The 10,997-nt window shown below is 34.0% G+C and overlaps 1 protein-coding gene across 4 annotated transcripts in view; it reads left to right on the top strand.

Moving 5' to 3' along the window:
• The window catches only part of LOC115227683 (dnaJ homolog subfamily B member 11), an 89,184-nt gene that overhangs the window by 51,458 nt on the left and 26,729 nt on the right, over positions 1-10,997 (top strand). The gene's annotated exons all lie outside the window — the stretch shown is intronic.

A 10,997-nucleotide genomic window follows, 5' to 3' on the forward strand; every position in this document is an offset into this window, starting at 1 on the left:
TGTTTTTTTAATTTTCTCCTGGTTTACAGAATTAATGTTATTTTGCGGTTGAAGCTTTTTGGCTGTTATTTCTAGTGGGTGAATGGCCTATTATGGCCGTTCCTTGATTGTGATATATATATATATATATATATATATAACTTGTGTGTATCTGTGTGTTTAACTTCCTGGCACATCTCCTCCTAGCCAACAAATCGTAGAACCACCTAAAATGGGTCACTTAAAGTTTAGGCGAATGAAAATTGAACTGTGCTATTTCTGTTCCGAAATTCATCTCGCAAGTGCAAAAATCGATAATGTGTTTGTTTAGGCCTTACCTCCATGCATTGAATAGTGAACTTTATTCAGTCAGCTGTTTGATGTGAACTGTGTTCACCACACGTGCAAGCATGCGTAAATTGCATGAAAAATAAAAAATCAAGATATAAAAACGAATCGCCGTAAACATTGTAGAAATTTGGCAAAGAAATGAATTTTCGGGATGTAGCCTGGAGGGTATTTTCGTATTAATCATTTGGACTTTGTGAACACATACCAATTGTTTTCATAATATTTTTAACACTTTGAATTAAATGCGACCATTTTGCGTTGAGTCTGCAGTTTGAATCACTTTAACCAAATTTTAGCAGGCTGGATTTTTGATCATCACGATACATCGCCAGCGACTCCCTGAAATCCCCGTTGAGAAATACTGATCTAAAAGAATAATTCAACAATGCAATTATTTGATCAACAAAAATTTATGAAACGCTTCTACGTACTTCCTATTGAGGAAATGGAAGACATAAGCGCAAAAATAGAGGGCATTAAATGCTTGATTTTAAAACCAAAATAATTGAATTTTGATTGAACTTCATCCAAGTTTAGCTTAATTCGTGCGTGCATAGAACGCACGAGCGCACGTACGTACATTGTGTAAAAAGTATTGATTTTCCTCAGTGCGATTAATAGTCACACAAAGCCGGGCAATATTGCTAGTATATATATATACACAGACACATACATATATAAGAACCCAAAAGAATAGAGAAATATACATTCTTTAATCAGCTTATGCACATTTCAGGTAGACTGACAAATACCAAGATTACCTGATGCTGTAATTATGCATTTTAAGCAATCCCATATTTGATCGAGTCAGATTCTGCTGATAGAGAAATTCAACACTATTTCATCTTTATCAAAGCTGTACCACACTGCTTGCAACAGAGAATATTTTAAGGGAGATAGTTGTAAAACTAACAATATTTGACCAGTATAAGGGGTAGAGTGGTGCTTCAGCAAACCAACTTAAGAATAGTATTTATCAGATCATGTCAGCATTCTAATATAATACTTAGTTTTTACAGTCCTCTCCCTCATCTTCAAGAATATTTATAGCAAAATTCCTAACCCTTTTGGTCTATTACTGACCAATTCAAATACACAACAGAGCTATGCAGAACCATATTATTCAGTAGGTCCTAATGGAAATATCATTTGATCAGTACAAATTCTAAATATAAACTATGAGGAGAAGAAAACTTGTGTTAATGAGAATTCTAAAGGAAAATAACCAAAATAATTGTTTTCCTTAAAATAATAAATATTAAAAATGAAAATACTTGTAAAAAGATTAAAATAAATTCAGATAAAAAATAAAGTTGAAAATATAAATTTTAAAAATTATAATTAAACAACTAATGGAATTTTAAAAAAATTAAAACAATGATAATATCAATAACAACTACAATAATAATGATGATGATTTCTTTTATTATATTAATGTCTCTACTAGCTGACCAAGAAAAGCAGATATTAGAGTACATTAATCAATACTACATTTATTTGAGAAGGTTTTAAAGGTTCTTTTAAGTAAATGTGTGCATCTTAACATAAATTCATTTCTTTTATTTAATATTATAGATTTGGATACAAGGATATACAGTGTCTCCTCGAGACATAAGTTGCATTTTAGTTTTCCTTGATAATACACTAGTCCTTGTACTGAAGGAATTGAATATTATGGATTATCATTGGGTAGATTTCATATCCAACCAACGTCTCTACTCAGAAACCGGGACATGTCCTGTCACTTGTATGATTTGGGAGAACCAGTGCAGACTGTTTGGCCATGTTGCTTGATTTTCTGAGTTAGATGCTGCTTACCATGTTCTCTTCACCAAGGACCCAGCTGGGTTGATGGCTTGTATTGGTTGACAACATGCCATATGGTCATTGAAGATGAGCTGGTTTCTTGTGGAGACATGGATTGACTGGGACACTGCTTGATGGGTTGACCAGGAGGACCTGGGAATATACCAACAACTGGTGAATGCAGTATCACACTGCAATGGTACATATCTCCACACCTGACCTAACCTGATAGAGTAGTGCATTACAAACATTCCTCTTTTTGAGACTTGAGACAAATTTACTTAAAAAAGCCTCCTCCCCCAAAACTTCAGGCCTTATGCCAATACCAGAAAGAATTATTATTATTGTTTAGGCAGAAAGTAGGCAGAATTGTTTGCACACTGGAAAAAATGCTTAGCAGCATTTTATGTCTTTATGTTCTAAGTTTAAATTCTGCTGAGGTCAACTTTGCTTTTTATCCTTTTGGGGTCAATAAAATAAATATCAGTTGATCACTGGGGTCAATTTAATTGACTCATCCCTTCCCCCAAATTTGCTGACATTGTGCCAAAATTCAAGACCATAAGAGGCAGCGAGCTGGCAGAATCATTAGCATGTTGGGTAAGAAATGCTTAACAGCATTTCATTTGTCTTTGTTCTGAGTTCAAATTCCACTGATACTGACTTAGCTTTCATCTTTTCAGGTTTGATAAAATAAGCACCAGTTAAGTACTATGATTGGTGTAATTGACTTACCCCTCCTCCAAAATTGCTGGCCTTGAAATCATTATTATTGATGTTATTAATATCATTTGCATTATTACAGTTGCAGCCATCTTTATTACTATTATTAAGTGGATAGGCTAAATCCATTTCAACAAACTCTCTAAATTTACTGTGTTGATAAAGATAGGATGATGTTAAATTTCTGTATCTCTGTAGAATCTTAGTCTATCAAATATAGGATTGATTAAAATGCATGATTACTGCATCAAAGAATTTTGGAATTTGCCAGTATATCTAAAAAATGCATAAGCTGATTAAAGAATGTATAATTGTTCATTCTTTTGTGTTTTTCTACTATACTCTGTGAATTTATACTAAATTTATTTGGTGTTTGAACTTCAGATTTACAAATTGGACAAGTAGCAGCAGAAAGTAATAGTATGGCATACATGGATTACATTGGCTTTCACTGGACAATTTACTTAATCAAGTTTGATCCCTACAGAGTACTTATAAATTGTTTACTTGGATTTTTAATCTCATTTCTTCCTCTATGTGTGTGTATGTGTATATGTGTGTGTGTATGTATGTATATAGTTGTATTTAGGAGGGTTATTTCAATTGTTCAATATTACTTCTTTGTTTAATATACTGGTTACAGAATTGATTAGTTGTTTGTTTGTCAAAGACTTCATTGCCATATACCTCACCAGTGACATGTTTTCTCTCTTCAAGAGAGTCTGTCTGAGAAGAGTCTGTCTTGAGTCTGTCTGAGAAGTAGTCTTATACTTGTGGATAATTCTCAGAGAGACCTAGAAGTGAGAGGGCATGTCATTGATGAGATTGCAAATAGTGGCAAAAGGAGTTTGACAAACAAATAACAAGGTTTGTCACAACTCATGAATTCACATGAAGAGTCTTGCAAACCAAATACAAAAATGAAGTATATAGGTGGCTGTGTGGTAAGATGTTTGTTTCCCAACTACATGGTTCCAGACTCAGTCCCACTGTGTAGCACCTTGGGCAAGCATCTTCGACCAAAGCCTTGTGGGTGGATTTAGTAAACAGGAACTGTCATGTGTGTGCTTGAATCTGTGTCTCTCCCCACCATCACTTGACAACCAATGTTGATTTGTTTATGCCCTTATAATTTAGCAGTTCGACAAAAGGGACCTAGAGAATAAGTACCAGGCTTAAAAAAAAAATTACTGGGGTTGACTCATTTGATTAAAATTCATCAAGACAGTGCCCAATATTGGCCACATTCTAATGCTTGAAACAAGTAAAAGATAAAAGATAAATATATATATTCGTCATCATCATTTAACATCCATGTTCCATGTTGACACAGGTTGGATAATTTGACAGGATCTGATGGGTCCAAGGATTGCATCATTCTCTGGTGCCTACTTTGGTATGTTTCTGCACTTTACAGAGTGTACTGAGTGCTTTTTTTTTCCACCAGCACTAGTGAGATCACCATGTTTCTTGCCAGACTATGTTTTATCACAGGAGATGAGTGTTTAAAGAGGAGGGGACAGAACAAGTTCTTGTGTAGGGGAGCTATATGGACTCACATTTAGAGGAGTGAATGAAAACAATCAAATGGAGCTGCAAAGAGATAAGTAATACTAATAAGGTGACCTGGTGGCCCATTAAGGCAGGAGGTAAGTAGAAACAAGTGAGGACAAGTGAGTGAAGATTTGCAAGAGATGGGGAGAATAGAGAAAGGGAGGCAGACAACAACTATAAAGATTAAGTAGGGTGAGGTGGATAAGTAGTGAGGGATGACTAATAATGCATGAGTTGGAGAAGGTAGAAGAATGTAGGAGAGAACATCACTAGAATGGACCAAATAGTGAAGCCCATGGGGTTGACGTCAGAGCTGGAGGTGGAGATCACACATTCTTGTCCCAGAACCCTCTGAAATTACTCCTGCACTACTGCTGTGTCATATTGAACATACGAGAAGGAGCGCCATCTTGCATGTGCACATAGTTATATCCAAATGCTTCAGTCACCCATGGCAAAACATTATCCTCCAACATTTTCATGTAAATTGCCAAATTGATCTTTGTCCCCTCTTTAATGAATTCCAGTGGTGATTTTCCACTATTAGATGACACTGCTGCCCAAACCATCTCTCTGGTGGATTTCATTTGGTGAAACACTTAATGGGCACCTTTGAGAACAGCATCTGACCTCATGGCCAAAATCCTGTCATTCTGAGTGTTTGCTACAGCCTTCACAATGAATATCTTTTTGTCCAACCAGATGAGGACATTACTAGTGCTCTGAATCTGTCATTTTCTTGCACTTGTCCAATTGTTTTGCTTTGGAAATGGCTGAAATTAGGTGTTAACATTGCAATTTTAATGACTTACAATTTAAGTCTTCATGCACAATCCGTTGCATGGTTGTTTGGGAGGTATTAAGACTTTTAGCCAGGTGCCCCTTGCTCTGCCATGGATTTTGTGACACTTTCCTTTGAACAACATCCACCACTTATTTCATCCTTACAAATCATTTTTGACCAAGAATTGGCTTGCTGTCCATTGAAGCTGTCTCACTGTAACATTTCATGATATTATAGACTGTTTTGAGATGAACACCAACCCTTGAAGCCATGTCTTTGATGCTATGTCCTGCTTTTTTTCTGAGCTACAATCTCACTTTGCCTTTATCAGTCATATTGAAACATTTTACTCATCAAATGTAAAGAAACAGTGGAGTGTACATGAACAATTGAATGTTGAGCAGTGCATTTCAATTATTTATGTGTAATTTCAAACTAAATTTAATAAAATAAACTTATTTAAATAATTGGGATTTCTTTACAGCACACTCTGTATAGGCATTGGGGGAGAGGGTATCCGGTTAATTTGTCACGGCAATTTGTCCCCAATCAATTCATCATTGGTCAATTTGTCCCCAGGTCAATTCACTGTCAGTCGATTCGTCGAGATCATAAGAAAAATGGAAGAACATATATCTGAATAAAAAAACGTTTATTTTAATATTTATTTTTTCTTAAAATTTAAGATTGTGTACAATTACTTTTAGAAAAATAATTTTTTTGGTTTGGTTCATATTTTTCCATGAAATTTTTTATATGTAGGTTCATATCTGTGTATTTTTTCTTTTAGCTTGGTTCTTCTTGCATAAACTTGTGCAATTTGGTACTAGCAAACCTTTCCTCACATTTAATCACATCAATAAATTTCCAAATATTTGAATGACTAATATTCACTGTGTTTTTCAGCATGCTGTAGTAGGCTTCTAAACTATTTGTAGTATGAGCAACCCCCATCATACATCGATCTCAAACATTCCATATAGGTAATGGAAATGGAAGTTCAAGGTGTTGCCTCCTCTGTCCTCTTCCTCTCGATGATTCTATATAATTATTTTCAAAATAGGATGCAATTGACTGAGGAATATCATCATCATCATCTACAAGTTGTTCATATCCCTCTACACCATCATATGGCAGGAAGGCAAGGGCAACAAAACACCACATTTTTAGACTAAAACTGTCATCATCATGATATCTGCATTTTAGTCCTTCTTGCACAGACATGCTTGTACATATTTTGTCCTAAATGAAACAAGCAACATGACAAATTTGACCCAGGAAATGATTCCAGATATCCGTTATGGACTGCTTTTTCAAAATCCATAATTATATCATCAGGTCCCTCATTCTGTAGTAATTCATTTATTTTGGCAAAACATCTACTATATGTGTATTAGTATCCATTTTGAATCTTTCCTCCTGTTGTCATACTGTAAATATGTTGCATCATTGTCAAGGTACGAATATTTACTTGGAATGGAAAACGCAACATTTGTAAGAGGGATGGCAGGATAGTTGGAATCAGCCTGCCCCCAACATCTAATATTCCTATTAAGCTGTACAAACAGAGTTATTTGTGACAATGTACAGTCATTTAAATTCTGGACTTCACTAGTAATAATTGCGCAAGGGACATTGCAAGATGAAATAGACTTTCCTTTGATATTTGAAACTGTTATCCTTGCATTTACCTCTGCAGCAGTTGAAGCATGATTATGCTTCCCAATCTTCTTAAGCTCTTTCATCTGTGTGAAGTCTCACCTTGCACACACGATTTTCACACCTCCAGTATATCTTCATCCATCTGCATTCTGCTTATTTTTTGTTTATATATAATTTTCTTGATTGACCCCTTTGATTTTTCCTTTCTCTTCTCTTAAGTTATGATCTTGCAGGTAGTCATGTTGATGGGTAAGCGTATTGAATGAAGTTAATTTGATTTGCTTGAAAATCTTTGTTCACGAACTGTTCAGTACAGATACTTAAGAGAGAAAGAGGTAGTGGGGGGGGGGGGTTTAAAGAAAGTAAAAAATATCTAAAACTGTCTGACAATTTTAATTCTAATATGATTGTTCTAAACTTTCCCTAGAAAATCACATTTGAGAGTATTTGGGGATGAATTGGCCAGCGATGAATTGATCAACGACAAATTAACTGATGATGAAATAACCAGGAACAAATTGTCCTAACACCGGGGGGGATGAAAGTTATCAATACAAAGTAATGAAGTGCTAGGGTGGCAAGAGATAAAGAATAAAACAAAGAATATGCAATTAGGCATGATTGCTAAGATAAATATACTTAAAAAGTCAAACTTACAAATGCTGTGAGTTCTTAAACATAGACATGAATGGTGTATATATAAAACCATTTGAAAAACAAAAAATATAGTCAATATATACATATGTGAATAATAGAATGGCAACTATACACACATAGATAAAACATACAAAGAATATAGATTAAAGCCTTTGTGACGGTGCCCCAACATGACCACTGTCCAAAGAGTGAAACAAGTAAAAGATAATATATATCATCATCATCATCATTTAATGTCCGCTTTCCATTCTAGCATGGGCTGGACGATTTGATTGGTGAATCAGATGGCTGCACCAGGCTCCAATCTGATCTGGAAGAGTTTCTACAGCTGGATGCCCTTCCTAATGCCAACTACTCTGAGAGTGTAGTGGGTACTTTTACGTGCCACTGGCAAGTGGGCCAGTCAGGTGGTACTGGCAATGGTCACGCTCAAAAGGTGTTTTTTACATGCTACCTGCACAGGAGCCAGTCCAGCGGCACTGGCAACGACCTCACTTTTTTCATGTGCCAGTAAGGCGACGTCCGTAGCGATCACTCTCGAATGTTGCTTTTTACATGCTACCAGGATGAAAGCCAGTCAGCTGCTCTGGCAATGATCATGTTCGGATGGTGCTCTTAGCAGTCCACTAGCACAGATTCCAGTCATTGAATTTGATTTCGATTTCGATTGCCTCAACAGGTGTTCACAAGCAGTTTAGTGTCCAGTGAAGGAAAGGTACGCATAAGTGGGCTGGTTACACCCCTGGCATAGGCCACAGGTTATGGTCTCACTTGGCTTGCTGGGTCTTCTCAAGCACAGCATATTTCCAAAGGTCTTGGTCACTAGTCATTGCCTCGGTGAGGCCTAATGTTTGAAGGTCATGCTTCACCACCTCATCCCAGGTCTTTCTGCGTCTACCTCTTCCACAGGTTCCCTCAACCACTAGGGTGTGGCACTTTTTCACATAGCTATCCTCATCCATTCTCACCACATGGACATACCAGCGCAGTCATCTCTCCTGCACACCACATCTCTGGTGAGCTAGAGAGATGTACCAGGCTCCACTGTATGCAGCTGGGTGTCCTTTCTAAGGCCAACCACATTACAAATGTACTGGGTGCTTTTTACATTTGGGATCATAAGAACTTTCCTCTCCTTGTGAATTTTGTTCTTATGTGTAGTGGCCTTTCTCTATGGGACATTCTTGTAACATACGGCTTGCATTATGGGCATGAATTCTTTGAATTTCATGTCAGTATCAGGCGTAGAGAGACATCGAGGCCTATCCTGTTTGATAATCGCTTTCTGAATAGATTTCCAGTCTGTTTTATGGAAGTTCAGAGTGAATAGATTTTGGGTGCTTCTCATAGGCTGCATGTCTCCTGGTTCCTTTGGCCCATACATGGTCAGCTTCATTATATTGTGATGGAGACTAGCGTTGGTATCACTTTCACATTATGAAAAAGAGCCATTGTTTGTATATCGTTTGCCTTGTTTAATGGTGGTCTTGTATGTTGATGGGCATGGCTCTGACCCTGGAACAGATATAGCCTGGTCAGTTGCTATAGTCTTTTGTGCCGTGCATAGAAAAAAGATTGTTGCTTAAGGTACAGTCCTTATATGATATACACATGTAAAATGTATAGAAATGGAAATATAGAGACGTGTCACTGAAGAGATTGCAACAATGTGATGAAATAATTATTTGACAAAAACAGAAATGACAACACTAACAATACTGAACATTTGAATGATTAACTATTTGATGAAAGTGCTTAACATATGAGTTTGAAAAATTAGTAAAAACCAGCTAATTGATAAATTGGTTAACAGAGTAACTAACAATAATGGTAAAGGACTGAACCAGAGCATGTGTTTATTATTACTGGCATAATGCCCCTCCCAAGGTTCAATAGTATATATATATATACATAAGTGTGTGTGTCTGTTTTTATATGTTTTTTGTTTTTATTTGTTTCAGTCATTTGACTGTGGCCATGCTGCAGCACCACCTGTTTGTATATATGTATATATATGTATGTATTTATATATATATATATATATATGTGTTTGTGTATATGTGTTTGTGTATATGTGTGTATGTATATATATATGTATGTATATATGTATATATATATATATAGTTGAAACACTCTTGTCACAACCTGGGACCTTGAAGACTGCTATAATGCAAGAAAGTATACTAGTCCATTAATATTTTATATTCAATATTTCATCTATTCAATAAGACAATCAATACTTCATTTCATTTTACTATATATATAGTATTTATACTATATATTCTATATTCTACATTAATATTATAAAGAATATAAATAAAACATAAAAAACAGAATTGAAATTTCTTTGAATAATATTTATGTATGTATATATATATATATGTATGTTTGTATATTATATTATATTTTATCATTCATTATACTTTTTGAGATCTAGTTATAAGTTATATATTTTAAAAATTATATATCATATAAAAAAAATTATATATATACTGGCTATTTATGTATTGGTTTATGTCTATCACTATTTGAGTTGCATAATAGTGGTTTTATCTCTAATTTATATTTTATGTATGTATGTTTGTATATATATATATATATATATATATATATATATATATATATATAATATATATATATATATAATATATATATATACTGGCTATTTATGTATTGGTTTATGTCTATCACTATTTGAGTTGCATAATAGTGGTTTTATCTCTAATTTATATTTTATGTATGTATGTTTGTATATATATATATATATATATTATATATATATATATATATATAAATATGTATATATATATATATATATATATATAAATATGTATGTATATATATATATATATAAATATGTATATATATATATATATGTATATATATGTATGTATATATATATATATGTATATATATATATGTATATATATGTATGTATATATGTATATATATGTATGTATATATATAAATATGTATATATATATATGTATATATATGTGTGTATATATATATATGCATGTATATATGCACTTATATATATGTATATATATATATATATATATATATATATACAGAAGATAAGAAATGGAGCAATAATTAACAATGGGAAGTGGATCATTGGTGTTTAAAAGTCATTATTTAATTGAATTTGGAACATTTATAGCTGTTTCTGTTTATCAAATTGGAGTAAATTTATATTTACCTTGTTACATTTAATAAACATCTTCAGAATGATTAGAGGGAAAAGAAAAAGAAAAGAATTCATTGAAGTTTACATTTTAGTGACTTGTATATTTCCATGTGTTAGTAGATTCCTTCATTGGATGCGTGTGGCAGTAAGTGGTTACAGTGGCTATAAGTTAGTACCCGAAACTTCAAAGGAAGCCCTTGTATAAAACTAAAGATGCTATTTAAAATTTGTACAATATAGTGTATACAAATGGGTTATGTAAAGGAATAGCAAAAAGAGTTGAAGAGTACA

This window comes from Octopus sinensis, linkage group LG2, assembly GCF_006345805.1.
Source record: "Octopus sinensis linkage group LG2, ASM634580v1, whole genome shotgun sequence".
Lineage (NCBI taxonomy): Eukaryota > Metazoa > Mollusca > Cephalopoda > Octopoda > Octopodidae > Octopus > Octopus sinensis.